The sequence below is a fragment of the Phalacrocorax aristotelis genome, chromosome 6, assembly GCF_949628215.1.
Source record: "Phalacrocorax aristotelis chromosome 6, bGulAri2.1, whole genome shotgun sequence".
NCBI classification, from domain to species: domain Eukaryota; kingdom Metazoa; phylum Chordata; class Aves; order Suliformes; family Phalacrocoracidae; genus Phalacrocorax; species Phalacrocorax aristotelis.
The window spans coordinates 44,331,007-44,357,629 of NC_134281.1; the positions used below are offsets into that span (position 1 = coordinate 44,331,007).

General features: G+C 44.6%; 1 long non-coding RNA gene across 2 annotated transcripts; it reads left to right on the forward strand.

The window, feature by feature from the left end:
* The first annotated feature begins 718 nt into the window (after positions 1–718).
* Positions 719–8,668, forward strand: LOC142058366 (uncharacterized). 2 transcript variants are annotated; one of them, XR_012660939.1, is made up of 4 exons: positions 719–1,133; positions 2,545–2,643; positions 5,865–5,943; positions 7,749–8,668. It is a non-coding gene; the product is annotated as an uncharacterized LOC142058366 (long non-coding RNA). The 2 variants fall into 2 exon arrangements; XR_012660938.1 differs by lacking the exon at positions 2,545–2,643 and having other exon boundaries at positions 723–1,133.
* Positions 8,669–26,623: the final 17,955 nt, after the last annotated feature.

Sequence of the window (26,623 nt, forward strand, 5' to 3'; positions counted from 1 at the left end):
AAACAAAGGTTGGGGTTTGCTTTGATTTTTTTCTTTACAAAGTATTTCTTTCCGTGGGAAAACAATAAAAACTAGTAAAAGTCTATGAAAGTTTTGCTTGTAAACAATGAGACAATTGCGGCTGAAAAAAACACTACTTTTTTCAAGAGAAGTAATTCTTTTTAGCAGACCCAGCCCAAGCATCCCCTTGAATGGATGCAGTGCGAGCCTGGACCAGTAAGACATGGCACTTTCAACTCACCTATTTCTAAAAGTCACCAACACTGACTGTAAACAAATGAATCAATGCCGAGGGCAGCAGGACACTTCATCCCTCGTTCAGAAATCATCCAGCAGCTCTTGCATTAAACCTTTCAGCCCATGATTAAGGTACTGCATGTCCTCTAGAAAGACATCCAGGCTTGATGTAAAGGTGCCAAATTATATTGGACTTATCACATCCCTTGGCCAGCTGACCCACCATCTCACTGGCCTCACTGCTAAAAGTGTGTTGTTAATACTTCCCTTGGTTTTCATTACTGTTCATCAGTGGTGCTCCCATGCCCCACATCCCTTTGCTTTTATTATAAAAAAAAAAGCTCACTTTTATTAAATCATGCCATTTTCCCATAGATGAGTCTCCTGGTTAATTTTTCAAGGGATTTGCTCATAAGATAAGGCTTCTAAATGTAAAGCTTCATCACTTTTTGCTCAGGTTTTTTCTTCCCCTGCAGGAACGCAAAGCTGCAAGTTAACACAAAATCAGTGGGGAGGGACTAGCTGGGAACCAATTTTTCTTTGTACGAGCAATTAGATTGGAACACTTTCTGCTTGTAGGTCAGATTTAATCTGATGCTCCCCAAGAGGAGAGATTCCTTATCGGTTCTTAACCCCTCCTCCTTCCAGGCCCCCAGAGAATAGCAAGAATAGTGGTTTGAGAGCATTTGCCCTCCTTCATGCCTTCTTCAGTCAGGCAGCTTATCTGCTGCACCTCAGGGCACTTCTGAAAAACAGATAACCCTCTCTCGTTGGGTTGTCCAAAGCTGCAGAAAAAGCCTCTTTTCAAATGGAGCATTAATGATTTCCATGCCAATATGTAAGATACATTTCTTCAAGCAACGATGATGGGTGGGCAGCATTTTCAGTCTTGGAGGGTAAGTCATTTCTTACTCACTTTATACTTGGTATAAATCAGGTGTGATGTTGTTTGGCATGTGAACTGGGCCACCATGAGCTAAGGCACATATGGCAAAAGTCTTAGAGGTTTGGAGATGACTCTTTGGGGTGATGTGAAGCTGGAGTATTAAGAAGTCTTGGAAAGGTAGTTTTTATAATGGATTGACATGTGCCTTAATATTCACACAGCAAAACTATCTATAATCATTTCAGCTTTCCAAAGGAGCTACAAAGGAACTAGAAGTTACCTTTATACTAAATTCTTGTGCTGCAGCTGACATACCAGGAGAGCCAGAGCAAAGGCAAAGGCAGATTTGACCTTGCTGAAAGCAAACAGCAGCACGCTGGGTTGATAATGGGTAACTTCACAAACACCAGCAAACACGAGCTGAACAAAAAAGGCTGCAGAAGACTTTCCACCCACCTTATGCTAATAGGCTGGAGGCGCAAAGGGAGGGATACTAGGCAGAGGGTTACATCTTCAGTCTTATTTATTATGGACAATATATTCAAATAACTGTGTGCCTGCTCCTTGTCTGAACTGGCACTGAAAATAAGAAGGCAATTGCCTTTCTGAGGTCTTCCAGGAAGATTTGAATAAAGAAAGCAAGCTTACTGGAGGCATTAAGCCATGCATGCCTTATCTTGCAACGGAGGGAGCAGTTCCCTGTGGAAGTGGGCCAGGCTAGGCACTGAGCAGGTGGATTAACTGTTCAGAGGACAAAGCATGGAAAGTAGCTTTCTTGCAGAGCAGGTCTCCATACAAATAAGTATGAGGCAGCATGGATTAGTGCTTAAGCTAATGAACCACCCATCAGACCTCTCTGGGAGAGGATATTAGGACATAGCGGTACAGCCTTCAACAAGCTGGCACCTCTGCAAGGAGCCAGAGGGTTCAGTAGAGAACAGGCTGCCCATAGCCAAGCTCCCAAAATACACATTGGGCTTTATTGGAAATGTAACACAAATATTTCCAGCACAGGACCTGTAATGATCTTCCAGATTGCCTCAGGACATTTTCTCCCAACTTGGTTATATTTATGAGCAGCTATTTTTGCTTAAGTACAGAAGGGAAAAAGTTACAAGGATTGAGTTCCACTTGCCCCTGTACCCACCACTGCAATGGAAAAGGGGAGACCTTTTGGGGTGGTTTGTGTCCAAACATCAACTGCTGTGCTTTATCTTTCATTATGGGAGAAAATATATAAATTTTTGCAGATAAGAGACAGACAATCAAGATGTTTATTAAGCAGAAAATGAACTTAAGAACACAGGAGAAGCAAACCCAGTTGTTTGGTGCCAAGGCAGACAGTTGTAGGGTGAGGCTGGGGAATGGGGATGGGTTTGGCTTTAAAGCCAAAGTGGAAAAACTGTCATGGTTGGATTTAGGTACTCCAGAAAACCAGAGCGGGTGTCAGGAGTCAGAAGGGAAGTGTATCCTCAAGGGATATCTGTATGGTATTTCCCCTACCTACCCTATCAGCCAAGGTAGGTAACCTTATGCAGAGGAAGCTGATATGCTGGTATTTCTAGTTACCAAAAATGTTTGGGGTCTCTCCTAGCCATTCCTCGCTTTATTAAGGCACTTTTGAGTTTGGGGTTTCCCTTGAGAAATTCCAATATTTTCCTGTGTGTTTCCCTTCTGAATTGAGACAGAAAATCAAAATACTAACTTTTTTTTTTCACAGAATGGGAAATTCCAAACAATCTCTGTTAGGAAATGTTAAACATTCTTGTGCAAATCTATTTGCCCATCTACAGTGCCGTCCTACATAGTTGCAAGCACTAAGCACAAAAGAAGTGAAGCAGCGTCCTTGACTCCAACTTCACTTACAATCTCAAAGCATTTAAAGAGCATACATTTCTTTTCTTAAGTACTTCAAGAAGTGTGGTGAGCTAAGCTCCTGTTCTGTTCACAGAGGCAGCATCTGTGCAAGTGCATTTGTTTACCAATCTGTGAGATATTGCCTGGAAGCTCATTCCTGAGCTCAGTAAAACTCAGTTCTCCTGGCATATCTGCTGGGTTCCTTAGCAGAGGTTACTTGTCTCCTTCCCCACCAAGCTGTGCAGGCACCCTGAGCTAATTGCTCTTAAGGACCTAGCGGATACTAGAAAGGATTCAGCCATCCCTGTGCTAAAACCTCCCGGGGAAGGTGATATTTGTTGTAATGATCCATTTCCTCTCCCTACAGCAATGCAGGGAAGTAAAGAGGGAGTTAATATGCCAATGATAATGAAGTTATGGGGGTTAAAATTACTCCAGTGATGCAAGTCATCCAGCTCTGGTTTCCCGTGCAGTTTGCTGTGCAGCACCTGCCAAGCACCTGAAGATCTCTGTGAATCTCGGTGTTGGTCTGCGAGGTTATTTAGGTGCTCTGCTCCTGGTGATTTTAACAGGAGCTGGTGCTAACTGGGAGCAAGGGGTCTAAATAACCTTTTTTGTAATGGCCCCAAGTCTTGAGCGTGAGCCCTGCACGCTGCACATATGCTCTGCTACTGACACATCGTGCCTGCCATAAATAGCGTAAGTCATATAATGCTTAATCTGCATAAGCCCATCATAATTAGATAAAAGTCAAGTGAAACATCCTTCACCCTCTGTAAATAACTCAGGCCACAGTCAAAATAAATGCCAGCAGAGAGACCCTGTTCTTACAGCAATGGGATTTCCATGAATGCAGCTTTCCTCACTGAAATATCACTGTTGTCCAAATGCGCTCAGCATTTGAGTAGACAGGGGCTAAGCCAAAGTGAGAACTAACTGCTGGGGCTCAGCAGCACATGTTTCACATTAAGGAGCTGTTTGAGTGGCCTATGTGGCTTAGTGGATAAATCATCAGGTTTGTCCCCTTGCAGCTCACAAGTCCAGAATAGCCTGTGGTCCTAAAGGAGAAAAAAATCAGCCTAAACTTAATAGTTTCCATCACAGAGGTTGTGCTCTCATGTGAAACAGCTGGTGCACAGGCCAGGTCTGCAGGCTGGACCCATACCAAACCCCAACCCCACCTTATGTGGGGCATTAGGAGCTGTTGTAGTATGTGACAGTCCCAGACCTGCCGCGTACAGCCCATCCACGGGTCTCCTCCTCTATCCACAACCTCGGGAACAAGCACTGTCTGCTGCTGAAACATGGGAAAAGCAATGAAAATAGTGATGAAACACAAGCCCGAGGAGCTAGCATACAAATAGCAAAGGAAGGAGAGGTAAATACTGTGATAGTCTTTAAATACCCATGGAGGAAACCAGCCAGGAGCCAGTTTGGCTACAGGGGGATGGGCTGGACGCTAATGACAGATGATCCCAATATTGCTGAGAGGGTAAGTGGATTTCTAACCATCATTTTCACGAAAAGAAGCTGAATGTCACATCCTAGAGATCGGGTTCATTTTCTTGGGAGGAAAAGGACTGCTAAAAGACTTTAATAGCTCCTATTCAGGCAATCCAGATTGTAAGGAGTTGGGAGGAAGCCAGGCCTGATGTATGAGATGGCAAAGACTTGAATGTGGTAAACAAGGGTAGGGGAATATTTGTTTTGACAGCATGCTCAGTACACAGGAAACATCAAGCAATAAGAGGACAACTCTGCACAGGAGTTCCCAGTCCTATATTTAAGAGCAAATCAAACTAAGGGAGGACCCTACAAATTATAGACATCTACAAATAACCCCAGACCTTTTGTCTCAGCTGTGGGAAGATCCTGAGGACACTGATAACAGAGACTTCGTTGCACAACACTGGGAAACAGGGGCCTGGTGGTGTGTCCACTCTGCCCAGGATCTTGGCTCTAACTCTGGCTACAGGCTGCAGGGGAAGGTGGAGAGAGCCCAGGAGAGGATAATTATGGAATAACCTGTTGATGGAGGAATAGGGTTCCCAGCCTCTCTTTACTTAGGGCTTGAGTTCTGCTCAAAAGCAGGAAGATTTATAACCCTCCCCATGGTTGTGTTTTTTTCTCTTTCTGGACAGATTAGTTTAATAAATGAGAGGCAGAAAAAAACTGCTGAAAGGCAAAGCCCATACAGTAATGCTCTGTCACAGCATTAAATAAGGGACTTTTTACTTAAAAGGAGTTGTTTGACCAATAATTACAGCTAAATTCCCATTTAGAAAATGGCTTTCAGTCTATAGGTACTTTTCCTATAATTTTAGCAGGATGCAGTGTTCGAATCCTCACCCTCTATTTTTGAGGGCAGCATAAAGTGATTATATAATATTAAATAGCAGCTGTTTTTCAGGCTGGAAGGGGCTGTTCATTGCTGTGTGATTCTGCTATACACAAAGGTTCTTTCTGAAATTAAATACTCTCTGTAAATGACAGATACTATTTGGTTCTCATTCCTGAGGACTGCACACAATTTATTGTAGGAAAACATAGGCTGAAGACTAACCTGACCTGTATGACAGAATGACTATTGACTGGGAATTTCCAAATCCTAGCATTGCTGGGGCAGTTGGAGCTCAGAAGACTATGAAAGATTAAGATATCGCAGTGTCCTGAAACACAGGTTTACCACACTTGCAATATTTACTGTCCCTCAAGTCTAGACTGGTATACTGAGAATGCAATGGCATGTTTAAATGTTGCCTCATCACCATTTTGACCTAAACCAATTATGAATCTATAAACCAGCTCCAAGGTCACCAGGCAGCTTCTTTGGTGATAATAATAATTACATTCGTTGCATTTACACTGCATTTTTCATTTGTAGATCACAGGAGACTTCATCAAAGCAGGCAGCAATCATCACTTCCCATTATTACCGGCAGAGAAAATGAGGTGCAGGGAAGGTAAACACCTAGTTTGTCCCAAACCAGGGGTCAGGTGAGGGGTGGTGGTGGCAGGAATTAGGAGTCCCATGGGACCTTATTCCAAGGATAAGCCATAGCTATTGACCTACTGTCCCAAATAGGTTAGCATGAGATTGCCCAAAACCTAATGGTGAGGAGATGGCTGGGAAGTCTTGGATGAACTGCTTCGGCTTTGTTCTTTATTTTTTCCTTTTTTTTTTATTCTTCAAAAAGAAAAATTTCACCGGAACCAGCTCTTTCTAACAAAGCTTTCCTGAAGAAGGCTTTCTTGACATCATAAGGTACTTTGTGGTCAGAAAAGATGTGTATATAGCTACAAAGTACCTTGACAGAGACATAAGAACCCCAGATCTGTGACAGACATTCATGGCCAAATCTCTCCATTCCTGATGAGCTTCTAGTCATGGGTCTCATTGGCATGGTGCAGCTGGTCCAGGCTGCTCATCCAGTCAAGCTACATAGCAGCTAGCCATCTTGCATGCTGGCAGACTCCTGCTTTAACTATTTCTCCAAAAAGTGTTTAAAATGCCAATATCCCCCAACATCTGGATAGGCACCAGTTGTGGGACAAGACATGAGCTGCCTTCCTATCTGAAAGCTTTGAAAGGTGTTGGTTTCACATCTACTTCCCAGTGAGCTGGGCTAAGTTTTGACATCTCAGCAAATTTTTTGGCCCATCCTCGTGGAAAATTTCCTGCCCATATTTAGGCCTTACACAGTCTCTTTCTGCTGTCACTCCCTCTAACAAGAGCATTGCAAAACCAGAGAGTAAAACCAGAAAGGACAAGCCTGTAAATGTGTCCTCTGCCCCATCCCCTTAAGAAAAACATTACTACTGCATTATACAATTGTACATTCTCATTTCACATAACTTTTAATCAGACTCCAGTTTAATTCCAAAACTGAAGTCTGGGAAAAATAGCAATTTTTTGAAATAAGAATTGTTGCCTTCTTGGAAAACAAAAAACAACAAAAATCCCTCCTCTTGATTCAGTCTGAGAAGTTCTTCAAGACTTGAGCAGGAGTGTTTTATAACACATGAAGTAATTTGTGTTTTGCATTCAGCAATGCTTTGGGCTTTTGCCCGTAGTTGTGCAAAGTTTCAGCAAAAATAACCCAGTGAGAGTTATTTCAGATTTTGATTCACATTTTGGTGTCAGAAAGGAACTGAGATGTCAAAGATGGAATTTTGCAAGTCTACACTTCATTTAATAGTTGTCTGAATCAACTCCATGAGAGCTTTTATTGCTATTGTTGTCCTGGCTTCCTTCATTAGAACAGGCATATTCCCTAAAAAATAAGGAGTTTGCAAATTAGGAACAAAAGAAAGACTGGCATCCCAGGTTCTCTTTAATATGAAGGTGTACTTCGCAACTTTTTTTTTTTTTTAGGTTGGTTTTTATTAATTCAATTTTTGCATTTGAGGAGAGGCAGGTTCACACAAAAAAAGCCAAATTATCAGCTCTGTTGAGCTCTGTGACTTGCACTGGTTTGATTCCACCACCACCCCCAAAAACCAGCTGGCCGACTGCAAGGCAAACGGTTGCAGACTCACAAACTCAATACAAAAGCCTGAACTGGAGGCTAAAACCGCTTGTGTCCTGCAGAGCAACAGAGCGTTTTATTGCAGGGCGTAACAGCGATTACTGGGGGGGGGGGGGGGCAGGGCTGTGCTTGCTGGGAGCTCCCAGGACAGGTCTGTGTCTCTACCGCTTTGTGCAAGACCTGCCAAGCTTTGTGTCCCCAGCGAACCTGAAATGTGTGTTGTTTTCTGTTTTACGCAGCTCCCAAGGGCAGAGAGAGGAATTAAACCCCACCCCGAGTGAGGCTGCTCACCCTCAGGGAAGGAGGATCCGGCATGGAGGTGCTAATGTGCCTAATAAAACCATCATGGTAGGAAAGTGTCAGAAGTCTCTTTTTCCGATGGACTCCATCTAAATACCAATCCTCCATGGCAGCACATGTTTAGGCTATACACAACTAGGAAAGGAATGGATCTTTGCATTTACTTCACTTCCCGAACGAATCTCCTCCATGGCTGACCGCGGGGCGCCTGGGGAGCTGGGGTGGGAGCACCCACAGCTGCCCAGGGAGCCAGCTCCAGAGCAGAGGAGAGCACACTGTCATGCAAAGCAACTGCCAAGTACTTTAGGATCCGATATGGAAAGCGAAAATGAAAGAGGAGCCAGATTTCCTTGGGAGATAGGGCTGGCAGGTCTGGGAGGTGAAGGCTTTCTGACCTGGCAGGTGATCGCCATCCCCAGAGGATGCTGCAAAGCAAGGCCCCCGATAGCCACCTGCCTTCGAGCAACACTGCAAACCCTCCTCCACTTCCAAGAAGATAAAACCAGTCTGCAGAAGTCATATATTTACGCTGATTTAGATACAGCTGGCGTGCTGGGAGCTGAAGGTAATTTATTTCTCTTGGCTGATGACCTGCTCCCTTTGAGGGCTGCGTTTTCCAAGCGCTCTTTGCTTGGCCGCAACATTTGTACCTCTGACAATTATTGTTATTTTAATATTAAGCTAAGAGCTAATATATTAGGCTAATATATTAAGCTGGTAGCCTGTAGACTCTTTAGCGAGTCTGTTTTGGTGACACATGAAGGAGATTTTATAGACAGGCTGTTCAAACCCAGCTCAACCCTAGTCTGGCATTTAACTGCAGCTTGCAGAATATAATGGCTGAATGCGTTTAGCCCATGCCCACAATAACTCTCTTTGACTGCAAAAGAAGTTCCAATAAACATGTCATTCAAATGCGAATGTATTCCAGTAAAAATTAGTGAGCTGATGCTATGAATAACCTGCAGAGCTTTAGTGTACTTTCAATTGCCCTCTCATCAGACAGGACGGAGATGATTAACACCAGATCAGCCATGATATTTATATTGCTCAGATCATAGTGTGTCATAAGCAAATGCAAAATTGCATACTGTATTGTAACAGCAGGGATGGGAAGAGCCACGTAATGAGCTGGTTTTATAGTGAGAAACAAATGGGATTGTAACACAACCCTGGAAACAAGGGTGTGCTTCCAAGTAGGGCAAGGGAACAGGACAGCGGTGTGTGAGCAGTGCTCTCTTGGGTTAAATCAAGTAATTTATATAAGCAGAGGTGTTGGGTGAGGTTTTTTCTTTTTTACTTGCGGCAACTTCCTATGACATAGCATGGATTTGAACAAATGCCGTGAATAACATCTACCCGGACCTGGCCAGCTTGGGAGAGCATTTTATAAAGTTAATGATTTTTGTTTATTTGTGCTAAAATTAACTGCTACTAGTTTTATTATTATCCTCTCTCAGCCTGCCCTGATTCATTAATAACGGGGTTCCCTCCTGTGAATCTACCTCTCTAACCAGCGAGTCCCTCCCCCACCTGCGGCCCCTTTCCACCGAGTGCTATTTTGTAAGATCTCTTGTCACCAGGGCTCTGTGAAGACTTAGGCGTGTAATGGGAAACATGTGTCTTTCCCTGGCGCTTGCAACCTTACCCTGAGGAGCTCCAGCAAGGGCTGAAATGGGAGTGCTCTCTGCGGAGTCAAGGAGCTGATGGGGAAAAGCTTGGAGCCAGAGGCGGCAACTTGGGTGTTTTTTGTTTGCTCTCAGAAGTGCAGGATCTCACACAATAACGATAGCAGCAAACGGCAGTTTCGGCTGCAGGGGCGGGGGGGTGGGGGGTGGGGGATGGACCCACAGACGTTGGGCAATAGCGCTCGTGACAAGCAGCCTAGATAAAAGGGAGCAAGGGAGAAATAAATGGCTTTTTAGAAGATGGCAAAAGCAAGATGATGGGAAAACAACCCCCAGATTGGAGCCTTGGCCCACCACAGGATTGCACATTTTCCTGATCAAAAGAAAGAAGAGGAAGAAGCTGGAGGAGATGCAAAGAAGTTGGGGATCATTGAGTTTTTAAAATTATTTTTCGTGGATCATCACCATCGAAAAGAAAAGTGGTCATCATCATACTGCATGCATGTTGTGTGATATATAAAATACATAATATATATAGGATAACAGGCCTCATTCCTCATTGTTAGTCCTTCCGGATGTTTTAATCTGTAGTCTTCTGGACAAAGAAGATTCTGTAAAGAAATCTGTGCACTGTACAAGGTCGCAAGTCCCAGACTATGCGTGAGATTTACTCCAGCGATAAACCTGCTCATTGCCTTGGCCACTTCCTTACATTTTCTGGGGTACCAAGTGGTCAGAGCGTCTTGAGCTGCTGACCAGCCAGAAATACAGTCCAGAGCAATGAGGACCCAGGTCCAATTGCCATGTCTAAAATCTGAGTGCGACTTGGCCTCTTCTGGGATTAAACACTGGAATAACAAAGCATGCAGGATCTGGCTAGTGTCTGACAGCCAGTGCTTCTGGGCTTCCAACAGCCAACTTCATTCTGAGAGAAAAAAAAAATAAATCAGGCTAAGGCTGAGGCACGTTGTTGTTTCCTTGCGAGTTCACTTGCAAAGGTCACTGCTCCTCTCCCTCCACCCCAGTGTCTCTCGCTCTGCAACGCTTTTGTTTGTGCAAGACTTCAGGAATTAAAGCCTCATTTCAAGGGTTATGAGGAGACCACAGCAGCGATACATTGCATTGATTATCAGCAGCAGGCGAGCTTTTCCCCATCAGCTCTTTGGCCACAGTTGGGTGCAAGATCTATATAGCTTACACTGCTTTTTCTTGCCTGTAATTTTCTTTTTCTAGCTAACATTGCATTAGCGGAACAGACTTATAAATTATAAATGATAAATTTTATAAATTACATGGGATTATATTGTTACAGGGAATTGCCCTCACCTCAGCAGTAATAGAAAAGAAAAAAAGAAAAATAGATAAATAACTGCAAGATAGCTGGGAGTGCAGTGAGAAGAGAAAAGACCCTGGTAGGGAAGCAGATAGGTGTCTTCCTCAGGTGAAAATGTTCATTTATGGAGACAGCACTCTGGGAAATCTTTGCATGAAAGAGTCAAGCCGTAGGAAAGTAATTGTCTTTATGGAAAAGGTAGGGGTTTAGGGGTTCCTAGGGATTTCAGGTTTCTAGATCTGGAGTGCATTTGTCAGTGCAATGATGGGAACACTATTTTCAGAAGTGAACAGCAATTTTCAGTGGCCTAATTTCTGGGTAGATAGATGGAGGAACCTTGGAAGATGTCCGATTTCCCAGAAGCAGCTGATACCTCCCCTGGGAAAGTCAGGCTTCTTGCAGCAGGACCCTTAAAAACTGAGGGAACCCCAAATTGCTCAGTGCTTTTGCAAACAGGCACACCATTGATTAAAGTCCTGGCAGCAGTGTTATCTGTCCTGGCCTCTTGCATAACAGAAGATGGGTAATTAAATTTTATAATCTTTGCATCAAGCCTGTAATTCCCTGTACTGCTTTAGAGTATGTGTTTGAGAAAGAGCCCCAACCTAAACGCCTGAAGAAGCATCTTGCCTCCCTGAGCAGCTTTACAGTCGTCCATTAGAAAGGGTCATGACTAGAAATAGTTTAACATTTCCACCTCCCATTCAGCCTGGTCTTATCTGGGTCGAGATTCCAGCCCTGGCATCATTTCTGCTGGCCTAGTGAAAGACTGATTTGCCACCAGCAACCCTTTCCCTGCTGTGGGACTGGCCAGCTGTGATGGAGCCACCTCTTGCCTTCCTCCTTAGGGAGCTCAACAGGTCAAACTCCTGAGATGCTCACTGTGCAGCCAGGTTTTCAAGTGTCATTTTTCAGGTGTGCTTTCCTAAACCCTCAATAATTCACTGACATCCTCTCCAAAGTCCATCCTCCACACCAAGCCCAAGCCAGGCACATTCCCAGCAGTGCTACACACAGTAGCAGCAACACTTGCTCGCTTGTAACATCAGCCTCTGCCTCTCTTTTATTTCTCTATATCATTATGTTGATGTAATAAGTACGCAAAGGAGCTCCCGGCACCAGCCATTTCCTTTGTTTGAAATGCTCTACTACGTTCTCCCAACTGGATATTATCATATGATTATATACATGCCAGAGAAATAGCTCCCGATGTCAGTGCTGCTTTTATACTGCAACTTGGCCTCCCCTTTGCATTTCCCATCCCACATTCACACGCTCCCATTACATGGCTAGCCTATATTTTACTCCCTCTGTTCTTGCTGCATGTCCTCTCAGTAAGGGAAGTCTTGATTATACGTTATGGCCAAATGACTTAAATCATAGAAAAAAATGAACACAGAGGAGCATTGCCTTGAGGTCAAAATGAAGTCAGAGCCCTCTGGTCAGGAGGCAGGTCCTTGCCGAGAGCTGGTGGGCACCTCCTTTCACTCTGCCAAGCCTCTGCACGCCTGTAAGGACCTAACCTCCATCTGGGGAAACTCCAACCCCTCCAAGCCAGCCTATGGTGAGATGGGCATGGGGCAAAATCTTATACAAGGGCTGCAAACTTCAGGCACTGGGAAGATTCCTGCCTTTTACCAGCAGTGGGAAAATGTATGCGCGGGGAAGTCATATTTACATAAGTCAAGGAAAACATTGTTTCGTTCTTCAGCAGGAAACCAAAGTTATTCTCAGAGCTTCAGCAAAAGAACAAGAAATTAAATAAATGCTGGCAGCCTCAGCTTGTTTTATTCCTGTGGTTTTACAATCTGTGTGTCAAAATAAACACATTTTCAATCTCAGGAGAATTATTAGGCTAATAATGGGGCAGGGGGAAGTTACGTACAGGCTCCAATGGAATCATGCAATGAATCATGTCAACTGAAACAACAGATTCCAGGCAAAAAAATTCACATTTATCCAACTGTCTGGTTTGATTCTTCTGTGCTGTGATGCAGCAATACAAGATTGGGCAAACCTTTGGGTGCTCCGAGCAGGAGTTTTCCCTGACAGAAGGGCAATGATCAGTATTACAACACCCAATTTAGATGCACAGAAAATCATAGGATCATAGAATTGTTTAGGTTGGAAAAGACCTTTAAGATCGTCAAGTCCAACCATTAATGTAGCCCTGCGAAGTCAACCACTAAACCATGTCCCTAAGCACCACATCTACATGTCTTTTAAATACCTCCAAGGATGGTGACTCCACCACTTCCCTGGGCAGCCTGTTCCAATGCTTGACAACCCTTTTGGTGAAGAGATTTTTCCTCATATCCAACCTAAACCTCCCCTGGTGCAACTTGAAGCTGTTCCTCTTGTCCTATCGCCTGTTACTTGGGAGAAGACACCAACACCCACCTTGCTACAACCTTTTTTCAGGTAGTCATAGGGGGGGATAAAGTCTCTCCTCAGCCTCCTTTTCTTCAGGCTAAACGACGCCAGTTCCCTCAGCCGCGCCTAATAAGACCTGCTCTCCAGACCCTTCACCAGCTTTGTTGCCCTTCTCTGGACACGCTCCAGCAACTCGATGTCCCTCTTGTAGTGAGGGGCCCAAAACTGAACACAATATTCAAGGTGCAGCCTCACCAGTGCCGAGTACAGGGGCACGATCACTTCCCTGCTCCTGCTGGCCACACTATTCCTGATACAGGCCAGGATGCTGTTGGCCTTCTCGGCCATCTGGGCACACTGCTGGCTCATGTTCAGCCGGCTGTCAACCAACACCCCCAGGTCCTTTTCCTCCAGGTGGCTTTCCAGCCACTCTTCCCCAAGCCTGTAGCGTTGCATGGGGTTGTTGTGACCCAAGTGCAGGACCTGGCACCAGGCCTAGTTGAACCTCATAAAATTGGCCTTGTCCCATCAATCCATCCTGTCCAGGTCCCTCTGTAGAGCCTTCCTACCCTCAAGCAGATCAATACACACACCCAACTTGGTGTTGTCTGCAAACTTACTGAGGGTGCACTCGATCCCCTCATCTAGATCATTGATAAAGATATTAAACAGAACTGGCCCCAACATTGAGCCCTGGGGAACTCCGCTTGTGACCGGCTGCCAGGTGGATTTAACTCCATTCACCACTACTCTTCAGGGCCAGCCATCCAGCCAGTTTTTTACACAGTGAAGAGTACGTCTGTCCAAGCCATGAGCTGCCAGTTTCTCCAGGAAAATGCTGTGGGAGACAGTGTCAAAGGCCTTAATGAAGTCTAGATAGACAACATACACAGCCTTTCCCTCATCCACTAAGCAGGTCACCTTGTCATAGAAGGAGATCAGGTTAGTCAGGCATGACCTGGCTTTCATGAACCCATGCTGACTGGGCCTGATCACCTGGTTGTCCTATATGTGCCATGTGATGGCACACAGGATGATCTGCTCCATAACCTTTCCTGACAGCGAGATCAGACTGACAGGCCTGTAGTTCCCCAGATCCTCATTCTGTCCCTTCTTGTAGATGGCTGTCACATTTTCTAACTTCCATTCAACTGGGACCTCCCCAGTCATCCAGGACTGCTGGTTATTAACAGAAAGTGGCTTGATGAGCACTTCTTTCAGCTCCCTCAGTACCCTTGGGTGGATCCCATCTGGCCCCATAGACTTGTGCGTGTCTAAGTGGTATAGCAGGTCACTAACCATTTCAGCTTGGATTATGGGGGCTTCATTCTGCTCCCTGTCCTTGTCTTCCAGCTCAGGGGGCTGGGTACCCAGAGAACAAGTGTTCTTACTATTATAGACTGAGGCAAAGAAGGCATTAAGTACTTCAGTCTTGTCCTCATCCCTTGTCACTATGGTTCCTCCCGCATCCAATAAACAGTGGAGATTCTCCTTATCCCCTCTTTTGTTGCTAATGTATTTGTAGAAGTATTTTTTATTATCTTTTATGACAGTAGTCAGATTAAGTTCTAGTTGGGCTTTGGCCCTTCTAAATTTATCCCTGCATAACCCCACAACATCTTTTTAGTTGTCCTGAGTTGCCTGCCCCTTCTTCCAAAGGTCATAATCCCTCCATTTTTTCCTGAGTTCCAGCCAAATCTCTCTGTTCAGCCAAGCCAGTCTTCTTCCCCACCAACTCGTCTTTCAGCACATGGGGATGACCTGCTCCTGTGCCTTTAAGATTTCCTTCTTGAAGAATGTCCAGCCTTCCTGAACTCTTTTGACCTTCAGGGCTGCCTCTCAATTTCTTTCAGTTAAGAGTTTTAATGGATTTTAATGGTGTTGTCCCTCCTTAAGCCTAGGGTGGACTCTCATGGGTGGATGCCAGAGCAGAGCTCCTAAGTGAGGGGTCCCATTTTAGGCATAATATGGTGTTAATTTACATTGCCCCACAATATCCAAAGATTAAATGCAAATGAGAAATTTGGATCCTTATACCTTGATGTGGTTGCCATCTCAGCAATTAAAAAGAACCTGATTTGGCATTGTTTTTCCTCAGGCCAAGAGGCCAACAGCCCACACCTAATTACAGTCCTTCACCTTCTCTTCTGACTGGAGCAGTTGTGTTTGCCCCTGACATCTCAAGGACATCCCTATGGGAAGCACCTTATGTTAGCTCCCTGCCCACCTCTTCCAATTTATGCCTTTCCTGTGAAATTCAACATATTGCAAAGGCAACTTTTTTCTTGTTGAATTCCTGTCTACCACTATGCATGTCTACATGCCTAAACCACACAGTGTAAATGAGTGGAAGGGTTAGGTGTTTATCTACTATATATACACATATGTGGGTATATATATTAGAGCCTATCCCTGGCTTTAGGAGGGATACCACCAGAAAAATCCATATATGTACACATATGTATCTAATATATATATATATATAGGATAAATACCTAATGGTCCACTGATTTACACTGCATGGTTTAGGCCTTTAGACATATATATGTTTATCATAGGTATCACATCATTCTTGGGAACTGTGTCTACAGCCAGCAAGGGCTGCAGGTACAAGGGTAACCAAATGTAGTTACAAGAAATGACTGCAGGGGATAGTTACAAGGGTAAGTACCAAAGGTAGCTACAAGGCTTTTGGCACTGGGAGTGTGAAGGGCACAGGAAGAGGAGCAGGAATGTGGATGCCAGGATGGGCACGATGCAATCACAGCAAGTCCTGAAGCTCTTTGCAAAGCTTTTGCCTTTTACTGGGCTCCTGGGAGACAGAAGCAGATAGCAGATAGGTGAGAAAATCTTGAATTGCTTACTCCTTTCAAACCCAAATTAGGCTAGAGGAACACTTTGCCCTGCATAAAGCAATTCCTAGGCTTAGACTGCTGTTTAAAGGGTAGAGGTTAAGCTCCGAAGCAAGCCCATCATTTTTATAAACAAGGCTCATATTTCCCTTCTGGAAATATATATATATGGAAACCCACGTACACATGAAGTCTAAGACATGCACGAGAAGACCATTGAAGCCTCGTTATCTTCGCTTTTGTTCTGCTTTCCTGGTGCTTTTTTAATCCTTGTACCGGTACTGCCTTGGAACTGACTCCCTTTTCCAGGACAAGCTTTTCACAGGGCTGAAGGGTTCTTTGTTCTCACCCCGTGGCCCCTCAGTGTTGTTTGTTGTACTGTCCCTGGGGTGTGCTTCTGCTCTTTCAGGGGGCCAGCAGCAGAGAGGAAGAGGCAGAGGATGTGAACTCCCATGTTTGAACACAAAGAGAGAGAGAGGAGGACCTGTTTACCCTTCTGCTAAAAGCTCCCCAGTAGGCAGAGAGAGTTCCATGTGTTCATGAGTAAAACATTTTTAAAAAGTGTAGGGGAGAGGGGTGTGTAAGCTGTGAGGTACAACAGCACTGGGTTTCTCCCCGCCAAGCAGCACAGTGGCAGTGTTTGCAGACCTCGCTGCCACTATCGCCATCTCAGAGCTTAGGTGAATTCTTCAGATTTGTGTGGGAGTTGCTTATGGGACTTCCAGGTATAAAACCTGTTGGCTCCAGCAAAGCCGCTTCACATACCATGGCAAGGAACATAAAAACATTAGTGTCGATGGTACCTGGGGGAGAGCCGCAGCCATTCCCAGGCACGTAGGCTGGAAGGAACCACCTACGTCATGGGCCTCAGTCACCAGCTCCTCACAAACACCTTCCACAAGCTGGTCAAGCACTGGCTACTCAGTTATTTCCTGGTAAGTCTTGCAGCTGCTATCCCTCACTTATTAAAAGCTTGGCATAAATATTGGAGTAATTCAGTTTTTCTCAACAATTTTTTCAACTAAAGATTCACAGAGACCTTTTGAGGAGGACCCAGAGTCCACCTTATGCATGTGCCACCATGCTTCTCTTTTTTTCATGACTAGTAGGAATTGTAGCTAAGATGCATATTCACTTGTTGCACTGTTTTCCCAAAATGCTATTTGTTTTTTTTCTTTTTGATTGCACTCTTGAAAATACATATGTGGAGAGGATTTTGTGTTTGGTTGTCCAGCATGGGGAGGAAACTTGGCAACCATTTTGCAGCCCTCCTCTCCTTGTCTTACGGCCCTGGGGGTCCACAGCTGAAGCCAGACGACCACTGGGTTGGTGGTTAGTGAGACCAGCTGAGGGCTCTTGCCTCCTGCGCTCGCTCCAGCAGGTTATCATGAATGACTGAATCATTAACATGAATCATTTGTTGTAATACAACATCAACTTAAACACCTTCTGCATCTTCCAATGGTGTTGCCTCCACCATCCCCCTTGACCAAATTATACAATGAAGGTTTAAGCCAGATCCTCGAGACGGTCTGTGCTATAAAAATATTTTCAGGGGGAGAGAGAGAATTCATTTCAATGAAGATAATTTCTCCACAGCCCAACATGCAGTTGTGAGGAACAGGCAAGCTCTAGGCACAGGGAAAGGGCAGGAAGGGGTTTCTTGTTTTGTTTCTTTTTGCAAGCAGAACCACCATGAAATGATACTCAGAGATGGCCTGAAAACAGCTATTTCAGAAGCATGTTGTGAGGTTAATGTAGTTGCAGGATTGAGCTCAAAGGGCTCTCCAGTGTGGCAGCCCTGCTCCAGTGACAGTCCCTGGTTAACAGTGATGGGACCTGAGGGTCCTCATGACTCAGTGAAACTGGAGCAAGTCAGCTTGCATTTGTCATGGATTAAAGTGAGGACATGGACAATTACTGCAGAGCAGCCACCATGCAAGCAGTTAGCACTGTCCCTGCCTGGTGGGAACCTGCTTGAGAGGCCATACCCACAGAGATGGTGGATGGTGATTATCTCAAGGTTACTTGTGCAGGAAGCAACAAGGACGATGTGAATATTGTGTGAGTGGGAGCTACTGGTGGGGCTATCAGTGCTTCCCAGGTCAGGCAGGACATGCAGGGAGTCACCCGGCCCCAAAATGAAGCAGGAAGAAGTGAAGATGTTGCCAAAAATCCTGGCAAGAATGTTCAAAGCCTGGCTAGAGCAACCAACCCTTTGTCAACAGAGGGAGACCTGGGCCGCAGCAATGCCCATCTGCAGCTCACCCTTGCACAAATCTTAAAACCCCACTGCTTCCTCTTAACAGTACAATAGGCTTATCCCACCTACCCCTACATACCTCCTATACCTTCAGGTGCCAAGGTTAGAATTAACCTTACTTTTTCATGTGAAGGAGCCCAAGGACAGACCTATAACTAATGGGTGGTTTTTTGCCAACATTTTGCAGTGGTGTTCCTGCCTTGTAGAACCTGCCCTGCTGAGGCTGAAATTACAAAAGCCTTTGATGTCATCCTTTTTGCTTGATGTTTATGTATTTCTTCATCTGAGAGCATCCTGATCCATGTAGGAACTCACAACCAAATAGCGACAGCAACTGTAATAAAATCACCACCAGCATCTGGGTCTTTCTGAGGGTGAGAAAAATTATGTGACTGCACAGCCATAAAATCAATAGCAGCTTTCCAACAAAAGCCAGAGGACAACAACTTTGCTGGAGCACCAGCCATCAGTAATCTCTTTAAGGGTTAAAGTAGCAAGTTGACAAAAGCCTTAATATTTTTACAGCACATGTAACATACAATACAGGACAATTTGTTCTATTGATGTCTAAAAATGCTTAATGGAGAAACAGGCTGTTAAAATACAGAATACTTTATAGGTTAGCTCTTCTCCATACTTCATCCTTAAGCATTTGCCAAGTTAGCAAAGCATCAGACTTCAAGTCATATTTAGGCTTCTTTAGAGCAGTTTTTCCACTAAAAGGTTAGCTAAAAGACATTCATATTAATGAAAAAGAGTAATTATTTCTTGTCACACGTTTGGTCCTCAGAGCAGCTGCAAATCCTGCATATCATTTTTTTCTAATCAAGGTAAGGTAAGAAAGCTTTTATGTAGTTACACAATTGTCTACAGCCTTTCCCAAGAATGGAAAAGTGCCCTAAAAATGGAAAAGTGCCCTAAAAATGGAAAGCAGGTAGGTTTTCTTCACATCAAGTTGCTGCTTCTGCACAAGAATAAATAAGCTACATCCCTGCTTTCTGTTTAAAAAAAAGCCATAATCAGTGTGTCTTCAGAAAGAGTTCTGTGAGCTGGAGATGTGTTGCAAGTGTTTTTTGGTGCCCATAGTAGCCGTATGTGTCTACAGTTTCTTTTAACCATATTGACAAAACTTTCCTACTTTCCTACCGTACCACAGCAACCTTGGCAGCCCACTTTTCATTTCTGCTGCTAACTTGGGAAGTTCTACAGATTTCCTTGATGTTGCTGTTGGTTTGGGAGAGTCAAAGCTGAAGAAGAAAACAGAGGACATCTTCAGAGTTGTTGATGGGGATGAGGGAGAAGTGGAGTTTGTTTTTTGCTTAAAAGAGACACTGAGAAGTGCAGAATGTAAAAGGAGAGGAGAACTGTTCAACTAAATAATTGCTGCTGCAGGACTCTGGGTCTGAACCTCCTTGGCATTTCACTGAGAATTTGTTTTGTTTTGTTACTTCTGAATGTCTTCATTAGCTCAGAAGCTTCCTTGGTGGGAATATAACTGGCAAAAATGGACCACTCTGGCGTGTACTTTTTTTACATCCAGGTGGATCCCAGCCAAGCGCACAGTCACACCATTATTTCAGACATGGATTATCAACCATACACACAAAAATGTAGGGTTAGAGGAGCAACTTTCAGAAGAAATGTTGCTGATAAACTTGGAAATACCCTCAGACCTCCCATGGCAGAGGAACAGGCAGGAATAGTTAAGCAAGTGCCAAAGCAAAACCCTTGACCCTGAACAACTGCAAATTTCAGAGACATTTAAAACAAAATCTCATACTGAACTCAGAAGCATGAGAACAGGGTAGAAAATCAGGTTGATATCAATGAGGCCCCAAATCGGTCTGAGTTTAGTTTGGGTCAAATTTTGGGACCTTCCTAGCTTTTCTGGATTTTGGGGGTTTGCTTTGGAAGTGCTCTAACTCAGTGAGAAGTACTTGGTGGACACCTTCATTTTGTTCTCCACTTGGCAGCGTAGCATCCCTCCCAGATAAACCAGTCCACACCACCCTTATTTACTGTGCCAGCTAATGGAGGGATAAAAGCAGACAGGTCCATTTTGTTGTTTTTCCTCCCACCTTTCTTCTTCACAGTCTGTCACCAATTCCCTTTCCTCCCCCTATCCTCCCCCACATTAAAGCAAAACATCTGCTGCAGTTTTAAGATGCTTTGGGCTTTTCCAGGCTGTTACCAGCAAAGATAGCACTTGGCGGGGAGGGAAGCTGAGCGAGAGCCGCAGCAGGTGAAAAGTTTTAAATTCACCGTTACTGTAATCAGCTGCCACGACCATGGAGCCATCCGCAGGAGGCAGTAGTAATGATTTCCAAACCAAAAAGAGAACTCTGGCAGGCCGGACTGGGGCTTGGCCCCATCCGTCAGAGCTCTGTAGAGCTCGGCTGGTGACTAGTCGCTGCATCACTCCTTTCTGATTAAATTCCCATTAAGTTTAAAATAATAATACATCCTTAGTGTAATAAGAAACTCTGGAAGAAGAAAGAAAAAAGTCTTTGTGGGGTTTTCTTGGCCAGTGGTGAACTAAAGGCCAGACCTTAAGAAGCATATGGGAAAAATGGCTCTAGGACCATGCTTTTCTTCTGTTAAAGTGCAGGGCTTATCCTTGCATTTGTTATGACCACAAAATCCATATTCACTGGTGAACTAAGACCCTTTATATGATTATGACAATGAAAAATGCTGGACAATGTGCATAAATTATTATGTGTGAACTATAAGGTACAGAAGCGCCCAAGTCTTTCAGCAGACAATTACTCAAAGGGGGTTGATCAGAACAACCTGTACATTTGTGTCCAAGATCTTTGGTCTGACATTTTGTTCTCCCAGCTATCTGACCCTTTTTTTCATTATCTCTCTGCTCACCACCCTGTGCAGGAGCCAACCAGACAGAGCAAAAAGGGCAACCAGGTATTTTGGCATTCCCAGTTAGACCAGCCTTGAGCAAAAAAATGGAAATAGGTCCAAGGCACTGGACCCCAGACCAGGGAGGTATGTACCCAACTTTACCACCAAGATTTGCCTGTACACACAAGGACAGCAATATTAATAATTATACTAATAATACGTCTTCTCAGCTTACATTTCTTCTCCTTTAGGTCTGATGGTCCACTGATCACTGGGGATGGAATACCAGTTCGTGTCTAGTCCAATGATCATATCTTACTTTTAGCACTGAAATGGAAGGAACAACCCTAGAAACTTTCATTAGTGGATTCATCTGAAACTTTTGGCTAAATGTGAGATACAATGGATACAAATTTACTTCATTTGGAGGCCATATAGTCTTTTTGGATAAACTTTTCCTTTGGTTCAGGTTAATTTTTGAAATTGAAGCACTATGAAAAGCAGATCTGAAACATTTGAATATTCAGAAAACAACAAAATGAAGCATTGCAGCATTTCCATGGCCAGTCTTTGCATTTAAGAAACAGTGATAGAAAAGGAGGGGTATTTTCAAGGGCCAGCATTTCCTCTCTCAACAGAAACTTTTCACCAGATTTGAATCCATTCACAGGTTTTCTCCTCCCAAAGTCCCATTTTGAGGGATGAACTTATAGTAGAAAGTCTGCCCCCACCTCTGTAGTTATCACTGCCCCAGACATGAAGCAGATGTGGCTGCAGTAGGAGTCTGCCCTGCTTCCCCTCCATGAAACAACACCCCCCAGACCCACACCCAAATTTGACATGGTGGGTAGCCATGTGCAGTACATCATGGTCCTGGGGGAAACTGGAGGAGCTGCTGAAATTGTGGAGGTCATATGAATAGTAACCAGATGCCCAGCTAATAATATGATGCTTGGGCCCAAGGTGTGTAAATAGGTAGATGAAGTGTGAGGATTTTGGCAAGCGCCCACTTTTGCTTGTGGTTGCTCCTATGGCTTCCCTACCTAAAGCTAATTTACATCAAAGGAAGGTTACCTGTGAAAATATTTTAAAAAAGGCAAAAGAAGAGGCTGTAAATCATCCTGAATTTGTCAGGACCACAAGGTCGGGGCCAAAAACGGGAATGCAGCGTGTAATGGCCTTGCTTATCACCCCAGTACCATATCCCGGAGCTATTAATGGCCTCTGGTGTGCAGTGACAGTAACACCAGCTTGAGGAACCACCTAATGAAAAGAGGCTCCCTGCTCCAGGCAGTGCAGCCAGGTCACTTGTAGGCATCACAGCCTCAATCCTGCCTTCCAAAGACATTATGCTGGTTGTCTGCTGTTTCCACCATATGTTTCCTCCATTGACATGCCTAGAAGGACACTAATGCCTCCCATGATGATTTGGCTCAGCTTATTAAGGTATTAAAGAATAAAAGAAAGCTCCTCAAAGTCCTGGGAAACTCTACCTGGCACACACTGAGGGGCTGATAACACCACCCTCTGCAACATACTGGCAGGGGGTAGGAGGAGCTGAACTATTAATCTTTTGTAATCTAGCTGGAATTAAGTGACAGTGATGGAGTACTTTGTAATGGACTTCCTGAATCCTCATACAAACAGAGGAAGTGACCACCCTTGACCAGATTTCTGCTCTTGTTGCCTGTTTCCCTGCCTGCATTACACGTTTTTCCCTTTTGCAATCAGCTCTGACCCTCCTTTAGCAGGGCTAGTGAATTAATACTTGGCCAGCCTGTGAGAATGGCGGTCTGGAGGGGGCAGAGGGCTCCCTGGGGAGTGGTTTGCAGGGTATCATTGAGCTGAAATCCTCAGTGCAGAAAGGTCTCCCATGTACCAGGAAGGCAGCTGTGGGGTGGCCAGCCTCAGGTCCCCGTTGCCTGGGGAATTCTGGCCAGTGGTGTCCCAAAGCACCAGGCTTTCCTGGGCACCCCAAGAAATGCCATCCTTGGGCTGTCCCTATGACATGGAGAGTGTCTGGCATTCCCAGTGGCTTTGGTCCCTCCTCAGCAGCAGAGACATGTTGTTCAACTGAGCCAGCAGCTGAGCAGGAGACACTGGAGCTTTTCAAGTCTTGCATCCTTTGGGCTTTGCTGGGGAGAGAATGGCTTTATTTCTGGAAGCTGTCAGTTGAGCTCTATTGTCCTGATGTACCCATATTACAAAACCATGTTGGGGACCCATCCCTGCCTCATGATGGGCTTGCATAACCTTCTAGCAGCATTCATGTTGAAAAGGGACCATGACCTTCCCTTTGTGGAGCAGCACTGAATTGCCAGCCAGGAGCTCTGGCAGACAAGCTTATGAACTCCCTGTCTCCCACCCAACAAGCTGGCCATGAAAATACCCCAAAGGCTGTTGTTGAAGAGCCAGTGTGAAACAAAAAAAAGACCACAGATTACTGCCCGTGGGAGCTTCAAACCATGCCGAAGGCAAGAGCCAGTGGACACTATAGCCATAGAAAGGCATATTCAGAGTCAGTTCCCAGCATCCTGACCTTAGTTTCAAGCGCTGGATTTGGAAACGCACTCAGTCTGGCAGTCTGTGTGGGCTCTGCCTCTGGCATTGGGGCTGGAAGGAGGAGGGAACTGCAGGAGAAGTGGAGCCCAGAGAAATCCTTTGCTAATCTGGCCCTGGGAGTCTTGCAAGCACGGGGCCAGAGACCTAAGCTGCAATGAGGGGGCTGCAGAGAGGGAGCAGAGGTGACCTCATGAGGACATCGAGCAGCATAATGAGATGTCTCACTGGCCAGCCCAGCCTTCTTTAATATCACCAACAAGAACAGCAGTTGGCCCATCACATCTCAACTCAGGTGTGGGCTTTGATTTTTTTCATCTTTTCCCACACCAAACTACCAGGGACTCTGAGCAGGAGGGAATTTGAGAGAGGTACACCCCTTGACAGCAGCTCTGGATTTGGCTACTTGGCCATGACATGTTTTAAAACAAAAATTACCTTATCAGTGGTCTTTCGTCCCCCTCCTGCATCCTGGAGCCCATCACTCAGCAAAGAGCCCCCTCTGATCTTCACAAATCTGGATTCACTCATGCTGCAGAGGAGGGTTAAAATCAGGCACTCGGGTTTGTGCTACCTGATGGTCCTTTGCTCTCTTTTTTCTTTTTCATCTTCTTCTGGTCTCCCCTCAGCTGGTTAAACACCCACTAGCTTGCTGCCTGAATCAGGAGGTCTAAAAGTTTAGTGAAGAATTCAGGCTTCGGTCCAGTGGTTTTTTTGTCACTTACTTGTCTAAATAATGCAGGAAAAGCTCCTGCATTGCTAGCCAGGCTCTCCGTGAAATGTGTAGAACAGGAGAGGTGTGAATGGAAACCTTGGTGGCATTAGGTGTTGTTTTTCTAAACATTCCCCATCAGTAAGCACGCAGTCTCTCAGTGCTGCACAGTCCCACCGAGGTCTTTAAATTGTATTTCTAGGATTTCTCTAAAACAGGGGCCTCAAGGTTTTAAACACAAAGGGAGCTAGGGAATGATTTCTTTTGCAAGATATTTGAACAAATCAGTGCTTTTTGTCTCAATCTTTTTTTTTTTTTTTAATGGACATCTGCTGGCATTTGTATTTTTTGAGTCATGGGGGTGAAAGGGGTTGAGGGGGAAAGAGAGGTTTGCAGATGGGGTGAGCACAACATATACTGGAAAAAATCCCGGATGCTATAAATGGGAGCTCCCTAGCAGTGCAGCTCATCTGAAGCAAAATGAAAATATCAGGCATTCAAGAAACATATGTGCAGATGGCTTAGAGCCCAGTCTCCTTACTAGGGCTCTGCATTAAATAAAATGCACTGGGTCATGTTGCTATAGATATAAGAGATTACTAGGTGCAATGTGCACTTCTCTGTGAAACTGCAGGTTTTTAAACAATTGGAAATACAGACCTTGTTTATGGATCAAGCAAATGGTTTCAGTCAAGCAGTCCCCTTTTATTTTTTTCTAGGGCTGGGATCAGGAGGCTCATATTCTGTGAGATTTCACTGCAGACACCGCTCAGAAGGAGAGCAGTCTCAACACCGACGTGAGAAGCAGCATCCAAGAGGGCTATTGACTATGACCTGTATTTTTGAAGGATGATATGAATCAATCCAGAGCCTTGGCAAGACCTCGCAGATGGGGCTTGCGCTTTCAGCCAATGTCAATTATGTCATTACTGAGCCTGCAGAAGCTATTACTAATGTTACTTTTACAGTTCACTGCCGACCAGAGAAAAGAGTTTTTCACACTGTTGTCGTTTTGTTGGAGCAAGACTATATGAATCGCAGATGGCTTCCTTGCCAGATGTAGCCTCGCAGGACGGCAGTTTGGGGTTTACAAGAGGTTTAAAGAAAACTTGGCTTTTTCCCAACTTTTGGCAAATACTCTTGGGCTGTCAACCTATGCAGGCAAGTCAAGATCCTAAAAATGTCTAATGACTTGTTCTCACCAAACGAGGAGGTGAAAAGTTTTACCTGAGAAACAAAACCCAAATGAGCAAACCAATACTCTATCACACTGGGCCTGAGCTCATGATCACCATGGTTATTGAAAGGCTCTCACTGCATGCTGGATCTGTTGCCAAGTCTTTGCTATTGCTCTTGAGGGGTCCGACGTATTTCTGCTGACATGGAACATTGATGGTGAGTAGGGGGGAGAAGTGACATCCAGGTGTGTTGAAAATCACATCATCCTTACTTTGATGTCTACTGGTCTCTTTTTTTCAGTTATGACTTTGTTGCTTTGTCCTGTGCTAGGAGTTCATTTGCTAGCCTTTCTGCTGGGTTTGTTTCTTCCTTGATGATATGAGCAGGTCATTAAAACCGTGCTAAAAGAAAATCTCAGATACGTGCCTTCAGATGTAGGACATGCCCTGTACTCAATGTGCCCAAATGGTACAGAAATAACAAGCATGTCCAGCTGAAAGATGGAAAATCTTTACATTATTTGAGTTTTCAGGTATATTATTTTCTCTTCTCTAATCATCAATATTGTGCTCAGTGAGACTTGTCATAACATGGTGTCATTTTAAGCATAACTCTTCTTAGTTTATCAGTCTCCCCATTTTCCGTTCCCACCACCCTGGACTGATATTCATCCTGGTCTAAAGTCTCAGGTGGAGTCAGATGCAGTGATTTGGCAGTGAGGTTTCTTCAGTTATCATTTGGATAAGAAATGAGTTCCTAGGCCCCAGCAGTCTCAAAATGCTGCCTCTTGGGTACAGTGTGTGCACTAGTACACATAAAAATGCATGTGAACTCTTAAAAAAATCAGTTCCAACAAACAAACCCTGAAACATTATTCACACCACGTCTCAAGGCAATGAGCTGGTCTCATCTGTGGGCCTTTAGCAGTCTCCCATAAACAACTGCCTTTGCCTCAGCTTGTCTGCCTGTCTTTAAATATCTTCATCCTGAGCCTAACTTGAATGGTACATTTTTTATCACCATTGGTGCACAAACCAGATGATTGAATTCTCTGGA